The 14,754-nt window shown below is 45.9% G+C and overlaps 1 protein-coding gene and 1 pseudogene across 2 annotated transcripts in view; both read right to left on the bottom strand.

Annotated features, from left to right (window-relative positions):
* The window catches only part of TEX2 (testis expressed 2), a 106,406-nt gene that overhangs the window by 73,781 nt on the left and 17,871 nt on the right, over nt 1–14,754 (bottom strand). The window lies entirely within an intron of this gene.
* Nucleotides 12,099–12,253, bottom strand: LOC122907943 (annotated as a pseudogene).

Raw genomic sequence — 14,754 nt, 5'->3', positions numbered from 1 at the left:
GGGAGGGTATGTGCTTTTGGGTAAATTGGAAGGGGAAGTGAACCATGAGAGACTATGGACTCTGAAAAACAATCTGAGGGGTTTGAAGGGGCGGGGGGGTGGGAGGTTGGGGTACCAGGTGGTGGGTATTATAGAGGGCACAGCTTGCATGGAGCACTGGGTGTGGTGAAAAAATAATGAATACTGTTTTTCTGAAAATAAATAAATTGGAAAAAAAAACAAAAAACCAAATACTTCTAGATCTTGTCTTGCTTAGCCCAGCTGTGGAAACATCCCTCACTTCTTCTGGTCTTAGGTGGAGAGTCTGCCGAGTCTACGAAGAATGAGATGCAGACAGAAAATCAGCGCTCGCGTGTGCTGTGGCGACAGAAGGCTTCACCCTCTTGTGGATTCAAACAATACCTCCTCCAGGTTCTATCCTTACAGGACACATTCCATACCCTCTCACAAAAAATGATCCCCCTCCTACTCTGCCTGGCTTTTTTTTTTAAATGGGGGAAGAGAGCAAGGTAAGAGAAGGGCTGGCCTAGTTTTTAAGACGAAACCACCATCTGTATTGTCAGATCAAACCACCATCTGTACTACCCCGTCTAAATCATTAACACCGCTATCTATCGCCTGCAAGACATCCCCACCCCCATGCCTACAAGTCCTTCCCACTGCTAGGGATCTTCATCCTGGGTAGGGAGGGTGTGTAGGGAGAGAGCGAGGTGGGGGATGCTCCAGATCCCAGCTACATAGGTGACTACAGCATGCAGACCTGGGCTAGGACATTGCTGTTTCCAGGAAATTCCTGAATTAGCTCATTGATTTCCTGGTCAGATCCCCCACTGGTGTGATATCAGGCCTTGTCTCTCATCCAGGCCTCCCATTTTGTCTCCCTCTTTTCTCCCTCTAAGCAGATGGCCTTGCCCCTAATTCACTGGGAACATGGTAGGAGTTGCCATCTTGTCTCCCATACCCAACTACATACACGAATCCATCCCTTGGCTAGAAATTCTAGCTGTTCCTCTCTAATCTACACCCACACACAGATCCTATCTAGGTCTAAAGAGTCCTAATTCTAAACCGAATGGACCCATCTGTCCCTTTATTCCTGCCCACCCAACCTGACCCAACACTAACTCCCTCTCATCCATCAAGGGACCCCTGATCTTCCAACCACCAAGGCTCCAAACCCAATGGTTCATCTCCAATGTTCTCCTCTTCTTTATCCTCTAAGCCTCTTTTGTTCCCCAAGTCCTATTGATGGAGTTCTTTCATCATCTCATACCTCAACATTTCTTTCTGGTTTCATCCCTCGTCCCCAGAATCCAGCCCACATGGCATTCTGCAATCCAGCTAGCCTTCTTTTCTTCTTCTTCTTCTTCTTTTTTTTTTTTTTTTAAGATTTTTTAAATTTATTTGAGAGAGAGAGAGAGAGCATGAGAGGAGAGAGGTCAATAGGAGAAGCAGACTCCCCTCTGAGCAGGGAGCCCGATGTGGGACTCGACCCTGGGACTCTAGGATCATGACCTGAGCCAAAGGCAGTGGCTTAACCAACTGAGCCACCCAGGTGCCTCAGCTAGCCTTCTTTAAACACTGCTCTCATTATGTCCCTCTTCTGCTCAAAGACCTATCTTGTGTCTCATCTAATCTCTTTGGCTTTAAGGGTCCAACATAACCCGGTCCCTTCTATCTACTCAACCTTATTTTCAGTTACTCTCCAACGTGTTCCCAACATTCTGGTTGGGTCTGATGAGCCACTGGCTCATGTGAGAACCATCCTCCTTCCCACCTTCATTCAGACAGCTCCCTGTATTTAAAGTGCCTTCCCCTCTTGTCTCTGCCTCGTCAAGTGCAATGTCCTCCATGAAGCTAGTGATGCTTGAACTGAGCCCCAGGCCTTCCTCCTAGACAACTCTGGCCTGTCAGCTGACCTTCTACAACATTTATGCCATACAAGAAATCATAGTAAGTGAGTTCTCACCCAAGAGCCGGCTGAGTCTCAAAAGTTCATTGGTAAGTCAACTGTGTGAAATTTAAAATCCATTTATCCTGAAGGAAAATACATGGGAAAGAGGTTTGTTCCTAAGCCCACAAAATTTACGTAGTCCACAATGCCACCATGCTACAAATGTACCTTTTTGACCACACAGAACATAACTCAAAACAAAATCACATTCTGAATTCAGATAATGCCAGGACCCTAGAACTAGGACACCCCTGTACACACTCCAGAAAAAGATAGTTCTAGAGAACAGGAAACCAGAAACCCAGGGTGTAAACCCAGACACTTCTCACCCACCTGTCCCAATTGGACTTCTGGAGTCCAATCTCCAATCCAGCTCAAGGACATGAATCTGTTTTAACTCCTGTGTAAAACTTCAATAGACCCTGGAAAAACAGAGGAATTGGACCGCAGTCCCAGACACAGAGGGGCCAGGCGGCAGTCAGAGGAAACACTTCCTCTCGGGCCCCTCCAGGTAACGAAAGAACTGCTTCAATGACTTCCAAGCATTGACATGGCAAAAGGCATAAGGGAGAACATGGGAACGTTTTTAATTTGTCCAGAGGATAGAGCAGGGCACATAAATAACTTCTAATTAGGAAGCTGGTGGCCACTCATCAGTGGCGATTAAGTTCTAAGGTCAGGGCAAAAATCTACCAAGAGCCAAGATTAGCCTACAAAGCACGGTACAAACACTTCAGGTGACCTTGTGCGGTCATTGTTGTGCGCAGTCAAGTTTGAGAAACTCCAAGGCCGACTACGGGATGGAGTGAAAGAAATGCCTGACTGTGACCTGGCTGTTTGCCCCACTCTGCCCCAAGGAGGACAAACAAAGCTCTGATGCCAAGGGGGGTTTCCTGGGGCTCGGGCTCACCTGAAGCATTTGCTCCGGCTTATTCTAGTATCAAGCCTCTGTGACTTTAATGCAGATAACAGACGTGTTTGCGGCGAGCATGAAGGTGGAAGATAGAAGGTGGTAAGTTTTCTGAAGTCAGAGAAACCCGGTTACCAGTTTAAACGCGGCTGTTACACTGCCCCAGCTTCCGACCCCAGCTGCACTGCTGACCAGCGTGTGACTCTGGACAAATTATCACAAAAGGCCTCTTTCTCCTCATTATTCAAATAAAACAGAAATAACAGTGCCCACCTCAGAAGGGCTGCTGGGAAAATGAATTTAGCACATGGAAATTATAATTATCATTATCCGCAGCAGGCTCGAGCATATCTTTTTATCCATGCCCACGGGGCCGGAGCTGACCCCACCCGACCACGTTCTCAAGGATCAAACAGCTTGTCCCCAGCCTCTCTAACCACCTGAACTAGACTGTCCCGCCTGGCTGACTGCAGCTTTAGTTCAGGCAGCTGTGACCATTAAGAATTACAAACATAGTCCTGGGATCGAGTCCCGCATCGGGCTCTCTGCTCAGCAGGGAGCCTGCTTCCCTCTCTCTCTCTCTCTCTCTCTGCCTGCCTCTCCATCTACTTGTGATTTCTCTCTGTCAAATAAATAAATAAAATCTTTAAAAAAAAAAAAAGAATTACAAACATAGGGGCAAAGTAGAAATATGGAAAAGTCTATACATTATAGCACAACATGAAAAAGTAGAACTTGGGGGGGTGTGCATGGAAAAAAAAGAAAGTGCGGCCAACAGGATCCTAGGAGGCTACAGAGACGAAAGGTTAATAGTTGGTGCTTTACTGTGAGTTGTCTTTTTTGCTTTTACTGTAGAGCTGGTTAAAAGGATCACTTTTAAAATGAAGGCACCAGGCGCACCTTGGGTGGCTCAGTCAGTTGGGCGTCTGACTCTTGATTTCGGTTCAGGATCGTGGTCTCAGGGTCATGGGACCAAGCACAGCATCAGGCACTTCACTCAGCAGGAGTCGCCGGGAGATTCTCTCTCCCTCTCCCCTCCCCACACTTGTGTGTATGTGTAGCCTCTCTCTCTCTAAAATAAATCTTTTTTAAAAAATACATAAAATAAAGACACTGAATGACATATGCAGTCCTACCAACATTTTTTTCTGTCCCTTCTCCACTTTGGCCACATATTTGTGGCCAAGATTCTAACAAATGATGTTTAGTAGTAATTGGGTTAATACTATATACTGTTTTTGCATTTCAATGCTGATCCAAATTTTAACCAATAATCCATACTTATAAAGGGTTTTAATATTTTATTTATTTGAGAGAGAGATACAGCACATGTGTGTGTATGCACGCACACGTGAGAGAGAAAGCACATATGTGCACACGAGCAGGGGGAAGGGACAGAGGGAGAGGGAGAAGCAGATGCCCCACTGAGCAGGGAGCCCAACACAGACTTGATCCCAGGACTCTGGGATCATGACCTGAGCTCAGGGCAGATGCTTAACTGACTGAGCTACCCAAGCGCCCTATAAAGGGTTTTAAATAACATTATGAAATCAAATCACTGCCATAGGTATAAGGATGATAAACATTGCTAAGTAAGCAAGAAAGAATCAGTTGCTTAACTTTGATAGTCAAGGTCAACCCCATTCTAAAGGCAGTAAGAACATTCAGCTTGGGGAAAGAGACCTGATACCAGCTCTAATAACAATATCCAGAGTTAGACCAATCCTGTCTCAGAAGTTCTTATGTAACTCACAGCCAATCAGCACTTGGAATCAGCATGAAACCACACAGACTTGACAATTCCAAACAGAAGAAAAGAAACTTGATGATTTGGTTAGCTTTTGTGTCCTTGTCCCGGGTAAATGCACAGCTTGTCTAAAGCCTTTTGAAATACTGAAAATGGCTCCCTGGCTCCCTGGGCTCCTTTGCAGATGTCAGGTTGGAAGCACCAGCCTAGATCAGCCCCACCCAGCACACTGCGGTGGGCTCTTCCCACCCAGCTCTGAGCACCTTCCTGTCCCTGGTAACCAAAGGGCAAGTGGGCAAGTGCATTTGGGGACTGGGTAGAGCGGAGGTGTGCCAGAAAATCCTAGGGAATGTATTCATGCCAACGACACAGCCACCCCTCCCCATCTCAGGACATGTCATAACTGAGAAGGGGGGATTAGAAGACAAAGAATTTGAAACAATTTCCCAGTAATCACAGCCTATGTATGTGCACACATTTGCCCCAATACCTGCCATGGAATTAAGACTCACCGGTCTAAATCACCTTGGAATATCAGGAACACAGTATACTCACTCACTTATTAACTTACACACACACACACACACACACACACACACTGGAAAGGGTGATGAAATCATGAAATCCCCAGGAACTCAGCTTGAGGCACATTATCAGCCGTTCCTCGGCACCAGTAACTAGTTAACCCAGTCTACAGTAACTAGTTAACCCAGTCTACATCTACATTAGAAGGCACTACCTTAGAGGCAACTCCTTTGTAAGAGGTGACAGGCTCTGTGCCTACATTAGAAAGGCAGGGGCAGGCCTACCTCCATCAAGGTTAATCAGTGAACTACTTCAGATCTTTCAGATGAAGAATGAGAGGTGGGTCCCTGCTTCCATGAGCACAGGACACCACTGGACTGAATTCTGCTCTTGACCTTTGATATAACTGACTGCACTGTTTGCCCCTGGAACTGTGGCCTCATCTCCTGGGGCTTAGCCTATCCCCCCGCAAATCCAGACCCCAGGTACAGAGTTGACCCCAGCCAGGGCCTCCACAGCTGCCCATTCTGAAGGTCTGTTTCATCACTGTCTAAGGGCCCAAAGCAGGAGAGAAGGCAGAAATGAAGGGCAAGTGAAATACACAAACTTGGACGCACAAAGTAACAAGAGAAAAAGCTGTTTCTTGGCGAATCGGAAAACACACACAAGTTTCTGTTTCATCACCAGAAACATGAGTACACAGCCTAGAACCAAAGTGCCTCATCGAATTTGAGAGGCACTCTAAACCTGACGGCTGTACTGGGCCTCCATCTGACATCTCAAAGGGGTGAACGCTATAAAGTTGTGATCTTGATGTTCTTCTGTTCATAGGTCCAGCAACTGCCTAACAGCAGTGTCCTGCCCTTTCCAGGTGACAATGCTGAGTCTGTTGTTGGCTTTTTTCTTCCAGCTCATGTGGGTCCTCAGAGAGGACTCTCCACCAAAGGAAAATGCCAAAACAGGAGCAGAATTTTCTGGCTACCGAAGTGTAATTAAGGATACCATAAAATCCCACAGAGATAACTCAACACCCAAAGGCATAGCCCGGGACAGCTGAGGCTAACTGGGAAGAGTTCTGGCTCGGGAGCAGCCTCGCTGGGACTGTAGTTCCTGAGCTGTCAAATGAGGGTCGTGATGGTGAAAACCCACTCCTCAAATTGCTGGGAGAAAGAATAAATGGGACAGCACTTCATGAACTGTGAAGTTATGGGCACCGATGGCAGAGAAATGTTATAATTAACCACGATGCTCTCTCCCCGTGGACAGGATGGAGTAAAGTATATCAAGGAAATATTATTACTTGTTCTCAAAAGACTCTGTTTGGCAGTTATTTTTATTTAAAACAATGTATTACGGTCATCATACAAGGGGTTTTTTTCCTCCAAAAGCTTTGAGAGCCATTTAAATGTCCATGGTAAAGAACACCATTCACGTCCTGAGCATACATGCCCCAGTCACCTAAAGCAGCAGGAATTATTTCCTGGAGGAAAGGAGGGCCAAGGCCCACAGAGATCCAAGTGAGACACGATCTGGGGATCTGGGCGTGGGAGGATGTAGCAGAGGGATTCTGATAATTAACTTCTACACACGCCGGGCCTCGGGGCCTTACCAACAAGATCTCACCGAAGACTAGTGACTCGGTGAGGTAGGGAGCGAGTATTATTCCCACATTTTGCAGATGGGGAAAAAGGAGGAATGTTCTGGGCAACTTACCAAGGCAACAGAAAACTACCAACTAGCAGAGCTGGGGCTCACCCTCCAAGGCCGTGCCCTACACCCCTATTAACTGCCTCGTTCATGTATTTCCAAAGGCAAATCGATCCATGGGCAACAGAAGCTCTCTACCAGTGGTCTGTGCTTCAAGAAAAGCTTCCAACCACTCAACATTTACTGAGCACGGGCTGTATGCCAAGCTCACTGCTGAACGACAAAGACATTCACACTATCTGTCCAGGAGGGAGCATCAATTCCAGGGTGGACCCTGAGTATAACTCAGTGAAGCAATGAAAAGTACTTCTTAAAAAGTCCCAGTAATTCATAGGACAGGCTATAAATTGCTTTATTCTTCACTCTACTCTTCCAGGACCCTCAAAGCCTACTTGGGATAGTAATCAACCTATTAGGGAACTACATTCCACGTTGGGAAGACTTTCTTATAGTAGATCACAATTTACAGCAAAAAGAAATCCAGCAGGCCGGTATCAGCCCTAGGGACTACGTGTTCTACCCCCCACACACACACACTTTATTGCTGTACATAAGTAAATGTTCTATTGCATGCACAAAAATCTTAAGAAAACCCTAAAAATATGGCACATCTCTTCTTGTGTGCTAGTGGAACGTATTTTCATCCAGGGAAGTTGGTCACAATTAGCTGGGACTTCACGGAGACAGTGGAAGGTGGCATCAGAGGCGACGGCTGTTTGTAGCAAATGGTCCACCCATGTTATTGATTACCTGGTGACTTTACTGATGTTTCTGCCTTCCCTTTTATACTAGCCATCACAGGCAGTCGCTACCACAGATTTTCCCTACATGACCATTCCACGAAATGTTCATCCAAAATGTGTAAAGGTGTGACCATTCAGAAACTGACTTCAAAAACAGCACCTAAAGACATATTCATTTTCCTCTCCATTTATTATGTATATAAAACAAGCATTTGGCATTGATAGTAGATCTAAGGCTCTCTTGATTTCACAGTTTACGCACTGGTACAGGTCTGTTTGCACAGACATTTTAATCTCAGCCAAACCTTTCTAGTTGGACATGTGGAACTAAAGCTCTGGGAGCAGAGACACGTTTTAGCATTCAGTGCTTGCCACCTGCCTCCTGCCTTACAATGTCATAGCAGCACAGTATTGGAGCAGGCCTCAGGGAGCTTAGAGGACAGGGGGTAGAGACCATCAAATAATCAATGCAAGGGCTATGAAGGAACACAAAGGGTGCCAAGAGAGTACAGCCAGAGGGGAGACCCCATCAGTTTGAGGCTCAGTCATGGAAGGGTCCCTAGAACAAGTGGAACTGGGCTGATATTTCAAGGATGAGGCAGAGCTGGCTGGGATGATAGTGTGGGCGGTCCACAGGCAGAATGGCACGAGTAAGGCACCTGAGGCAGGAGCACAGCCTAATGGAGGAATCCAAAGGAGAACCCTTGGATGTAGGTGTAGTGTACACAGCATGAGACTGGAGAGGTGGGTAAGGACCAGGTCATGCAGGACATTGAAGGCCACATTGAGGAACTGGTTTTTATCCCAAGAGCAATGAGGAACAACTGAAGGATTATTGTTTGTGGTCTACAGACAGCATGACAGTGATCAGATGGACATTCTGAAAGCTTACTCTGGGTACAGTGTGGAAGCAGACTGGAAAGGGACAAGAAGGGACTCAGAATGATCAGTTACACTCTTACATTTTAGGCGAGAGGTGACAATAGCCCAGACAAAGGAGGTGGCTGTGAAGATGAAAGAAGGGGACTGAGAGAGAGAAGATGACATGCGAGGGACTTGACGGGGAGGATAGGGAATGAGAAAGAAGGTGCTTTTAAGGACAAGCCTTAGGCTTTGGGCTTACAAGATAGTGGTCAGCAATCCCATTTATCAAGTCTGGGGATAAGAGAAGGATCAGTTTAAGGAGGACATAGTAGGTTCAGTTTGGGACATCTTGAGAGTCTGATATTTGGCGGCCTCCAAGGGTGGATGTCAGAAAGGTGCTGGAAGTTCTGATTCACTAACTGATACTATTACACAACCACCAGGGAGGGAGACTAATGGTTCCTTACAAATAATGGCAAACAAGGGGCACCTGGGTGGCTCCATTAAGCATCCCACTCTTGATTTCAGCTCAGGTCATGATCTCAGGGTCCTGAGATTGAGCCTTGTGTCGGTTTTTGCACTCAGTGGGGAGTCTGCTTGAGGACCCACTCCCTCTTTCTCTCTCTCTGCCTCTCCTCCCACTCCTGCACATGCACACGCACTCTCTCCCTCTCTAAAATAAATACTTAAAAAATAAAAATTAAAAAAGCAAACAAACAGTAGAGAGAGAATTTGCTGAATGACAAAGTTTTGTGTTTTTTTTAAGATGTTATTTATTTATTTATTTATTTTAAGATTTTATTTATTTATTTGAGAGAGATAGTGAGAGAGAACATGAGGGAGGAGAAGGTCAGAGAGAGAAGCAGACTCCCCATGGAGCTGGGAGCCCGATGCGGGACTCGATCCCGGGACTCCGGGATCATGACCTGAACCGAAGGCAGTCGTCCAACCAACTGAGCCACCCAGGCGTCCCGAGATGTTATTTATTTATTTGACAGACAGAGATCACAAGTAGGCAGAGAGAGAGAGGGAGAAGCAGGCTCCCCGCTGAGTGGAGATCCTGATGTGGGGCTCGATCCCAGGACCCCGAGATCATGACCTGAGCCAAAGGCAGAGGCTTAACCCACTGAGCAACCCAGGCGTCCCAACAAAGTATTTTCTTTGTTCAAAGTCAAAGTTCAAAGTCATGAACTTCTAACAATACTGTGCAAGTTAACATATGCAATAAACCATTGCATATGTCTGCCTACATTCAACTTTTTTAGAACATCTTTCAAGAGAAATTTAATGCTATCCACTATTCTACACACACACACACACTTCTTCAACTTTTAGGACCCTAATTTAAACCAGGCGGCAAAGAAGAAACTTCAAATTAAAGCAGGAAAAAGAACTGTTTCCTAAAATGAGGAACAGGGTTGGGGGTTGGGGGGGAATCTTGGCATTGCCCGGGCAGCTCACTTGGCAGGCACCAATTCATCTGAAGTTCTGAGTTACGGGGAAAAACTATGATTGAAGATATAAGTCCTGGATACATCAAGACACTCCTCATTTCACTTCTGGCTCTAAGAGGCAGGAACCGTGTTTTCATTTCAAATGAGGAATAGGAGACAGGGAAGTTGAGAGACTTGCCTAAGGCATCATTGCCAGTTAAGGGCAGAAATGCAAAGCAAATGGGGTCCGGGCAACTCCCTTTAGGGATGCCCAACACCACAGGGGAAAAGGAAGAAGCAGCTATTTCCTTGATGCTAATCCTCTGCTGTAGAAGTCCAACGTTGGGATATTTATTTCAGAAGGGGTTTTCTGTGATCACCTGTCAATTCCATCCTTTGCCTCAAGATAATCTTAATTTTTAAAAAAATTCTAAGCTGGGGGCGCCTGGGTGGCTCAGTGGGTTAAAGCCTCTGCCTTCGGCTCAGGTCATGATCCCAGGGTCCTGGGATCGAGCCCCACATCGGGCTCTCTGCTCAGCGGGGAGCCTGCTTCCTCCTCCCTCTCTCTCTCTGCCTGCCTCTCTGCCTAATTGTGATCTGATCTCTGTCTGTCAAATAAATAAATAAAATCTTTAAAAAAAAAATTCTAAGCTGTAACCACTTTCTTTATTTTATTTTTTTTGAAGATTTTATTGATATGGGAGAAAGAGTGAGTAGAGGAAAGGGCAGAGGGACAAGCAGAATCCCCACTGAGAAGGGAGTCTGACATGGGGCTGGATCGAGCTTAACCCACTGAGCCACCCAGGCACCCCGAGATAATCTTAATTTTTAAAAAGTTTTGTCAATTCAATCCTCTCTGCTTTAGCTTCTGAAAAGGGTTTTGTCTGGTTAGATATGTAAATCACACCCAAGGAAAGTTTTTAAAAGTTTTAGTTATGATTGCTTATAACACTGGGATCCAAATGTAAACTCCTATCTGGAAAAACCAAGTATTTGTTTTTCATCAAATGTCTACTACACGTTTCCAAATAAAATCCACTGAAACTATAGTGAATAAGTGCCTCTAACTTGCAGAACAATTTTTCAAAAACCATTTATTTATTCTTAAGCCAAACTCTGAACTTTTCTTCCTGAAGAAGAAATGCTATCAGGTACATTCCTTGCCAGGCCCCAGAGCTTAACAACTTAAATGGACAACCAAGGATCCTAACTGTGTTAACGGGAAATATTACATAGTCCTTACAAATAGCAAGTATGGAGCTGCCTGGGTGGCTCAGCCAGTTAAGTATCTGCCTTCAGGTCAGGTCATGATCCCGGGGTCCTGGGACTGAGCCTCATGTTGGGGGGGGGGTCGTCCCTGCTCAGCAGGGAATCTGCTTCTCCCTCTGCCCCTCCCCCTGTTCATGCTCTCTCTCAAATAAATACAAAAAATCTTGAAACAACAACAACACATAGCAAGTATGTACAGAAGTGGGGCGATATGCAAATGAAATAATGATAAATGAGGAAAAAACACAAACTAGCACCTATACTGATTTACACAATTTTAGAAATATAAGAATGTAGAGTTTAATTTTCCGCTGCATCTCCACACACACACAGACACATATGTAAGTGTATGTATGTACATATATGTGTGTGTATAAAGCTCTTCACCCACAAATGTGTAACATCTGTGAGCCCCCCAGGGATCTCAGAAGCACTGCTCAGCTTGGCACAGCCTGGCCTGCCTGACCCAGGTTCAGGTACCAGGCAAAGTGGCTGAGGTGACACTGAAGCGGGGGCAGAGCAGGAGTTACAAAGGAAGAAGGGAGCAAGGGCCAGGTGGCCTCAGCCAGGTGAGGCAGGCGCCCGGAGGGGTGCTGAGAGCATGCTTTTCCAAACCCCACCTGGGTGACTCCCTCGCCAGCTGCGTGACCTCGGGCTAGTTACACAATGTTTTTGCGCTTCAGTTTTCTAATCTACAGAATGAGAAAAATAAACTCTACCCCGTGGCATCTGTGTGGGGATGAAAGGAGTTCCACACAAGCCTTTATATGGGCTTCTCCCTATGTGACTAGTGCCCTTCCTGCCTTGACAGGTGTGGTCAGTTTCCTGGTCTGTAAAGGGGCAGCAGTAACAACAGGATGTTGTGATGATTAAGGGCAGCGGTATGGCCTTGGCTCTGTCCATCGCAGCCCGATGCAAATACTGGTTATTAAAGTATCCTGGGACGACTGAGTACAGGCAGTAACCATGGGTCTAACAGGCCCCACGTGTGAACAAAGGCAGCATCGCTGGCAGAAGTATATGCTATTTCCAAAAAGGTTGTTTTATAATTTTATGATTCAGTGCTTACACTTGATCTTAGCCAAAAGGCCGAGAAGCGATGTGATTCCGTGCTTAAAAATGACACTGAGGAGGGAGAAAAAAGCCTTAGGCCAATAGCTATAACCCTTCAGTCTGTACCCAGGCCCCTGTGTTTGGGACTCGGCCACGCTCAGGTCAGCTGGCCTCTGGATGTGGGGACCCTTTCAGGGAAAGCACTCAGGATGTCAGACCTCATGGAGCGACAAGTGGAGGGTCAGTTCGTGCATTTTAAAGACTGCTGGGCACGCATAACATCAGAAAGCGAGGTTCAGTGGTCAAGTTCAAAGGCAACCCAAGAGTAGGGAGATGCTCGGTCTGCTTTGAACCACCAGCATGACAGCCAGAGGCAACTTGCTGTCCTCCTATTCCTGCCACAGGAAAACTGACAGTAAGAAAAAAAAAGAGGATACCAACACCAGAATAAGGCCAGTCACTCTCTCAAAAGGTCACTGATACCAAAGTCCCAACTCCTCAAAAGATGCTTCAAATTAGTCGGTCAAAATCTCTGCAAAGATGCCTCACTGAATTCCAAGGCCCCCAAGACAACTGTTACTCCCCAAAATTTGTTGTAGTAAAAACAATGGCAGGACTCAGCTCTAAGGTTTCCTCAGAAAGATCTTCCTGACAACTTCATTCTAAAAGCAAGGCCTCCCCAGCCCCTTATTTTATTTTTTAAGAACAATAATACTACCTGACATCGTGTTACAAGGCTACTTACTTGTTACCTCTTAGCCCGCAGAATATATGCACTACAGAGTAGGCACTTAAATATTTATTGGTTCAATGAATGAAAGAACACCGCACTTAATACCTACGTAACCTGTTTATGGCCTTTTCAGGATATTCCATATGGTATAGAAAATGAATATATCATTTATAGTCTAGTATATTTTTAGCAACTGGGCACCAAGTTTTAGCGCCAGAATGTAACATATTATAACACCTGCTAGGAGAAAGTGAGATCTAACTTCACACCCAGATCACCTCTACTGGTATCCTCTGCAGCAACACAAGCCTTTCCTAATGCAGGCTGTGAGCACGGTACCACTCTTTTCTACAGAACCACTGTGTATATACAAAATGTTGTTTTGCTGGGAAAATGCATTTCTTCTAGGAAACTGAAATTCCAAGCCAGCCGCTGTCAAAGGAAAGGATCCTTCAGGAGAAGGGGGGTATACCTCTGGGTGGTAGTGGTTTCTCAGATCACTTTTTTAAGGTTTTAAAAAAATTTTTATATGAAAGAGAGCACGTGCACATGCATGCAGGAGCAGGGGAGGCACAGAGAGGAGGGAAAGGGACAAGCAGACTCCCTGCTGCACGGGGAGCCCAACAAGATGCTCGACCCCAGGACCCAGAGATCATGACCTGAGCCGAAGTCAGATGCTTAACCAACTGAGGCACCCAGGTGCCCTATAGATCTCGATGGCACAAATAAAAGCTCCTCAGCAAGTCACCATCTACCAGGGATTCAGAAGTGGAAATTGCAGAGCTGCTGCCATCAATAGAACTCCAAGGTATCCACCTGTAGCTCCTGGGCCTGCCTTTGGAGCAGAACCACCCCACTCCCAGCTTGTATCACACGCCAGGCCCACTGGAAAGTGGAGCAGAGGATTTGAAAGCAGGACACAAATCCAATACATGCAGTTCTTATAGAATATATATTCTCAAATGAGAGAATTCTGAAATCCTGTTGTGCATAAGTAAGTATGCAATGCCTCCTTTTTAACTTACATAACAAGCAATTTATCTAACAAATTAATTTTCGGCTCTTAAAACCCACTAGGTCAAAGTATGTATCAGTCTTTTTTAAGGGGAAAAGGATATGAGCAATGAGGGAAATAAATGCAGAGTTGGTCCTGCTTTGTCACACACACATAATCAATAACGCACTTAGAAAGACCTTCTCCAAAAAGCCTCTGACAGCAAACACTGGGCCCAGATCTCGAGGGGAGCAGGGAGTTGCACCTTCTGGAAGTACTACTCTCAAACTGTACAACTCTCTCAAAATAGGCCTGGCTGGGGCACCTGGGTGGCTCAGTGGGTTAAAGCCTCTGCCTCTGGCTCAGGTCACAATCCCAGGGTCCTGGGATCGAGCCCTGCATCTGGCTCTCTGCTCCACGGGGAGCCTGCTTCCTCCTCTCTCTCTCTCTGCCTGCCTCTCTGCCTACTTGTGATCCCTCCCTGTCAAACAAATAAAATCTTTAAAAAAAAAAAAAAAAGGCCTAGCTGCGTATTCCAGCCCTGCTAAATCTTACCGTCCAACAACCCACAATGCACACTCCCCAGCAAACGCCTCGACCCTCCAGAGAAAAATCAGCACCAGCACCAGCAGCATACTCCTTCCTAACATTCTCTTCCAAACCTTCCATCTTACTATTTTACATCAAGGGTTCTTAACATCCTATGGGCCAAATCTGGTCTGAGCGTAAGCGTGTGGTTTCCTTGGGAGACGGTGCGTAGCTTTCAGAGGCGCAAAGGGGTGCACGTTCCAAAAGTTAAAACGCTGCTCTTTCGAGGGAGTA

The sequence above is a fragment of the Neovison vison genome, chromosome 5, assembly GCF_020171115.1.
Source record: "Neovison vison isolate M4711 chromosome 5, ASM_NN_V1, whole genome shotgun sequence".
In the NCBI taxonomy this organism is placed as follows: Eukaryota; Metazoa; Chordata; class Mammalia; order Carnivora; family Mustelidae; genus Neogale; species Neogale vison.
The sequence above is the reverse complement of the archived record's forward strand: the minus strand, read 5'-3'. Positions and strand labels throughout refer to the sequence as shown.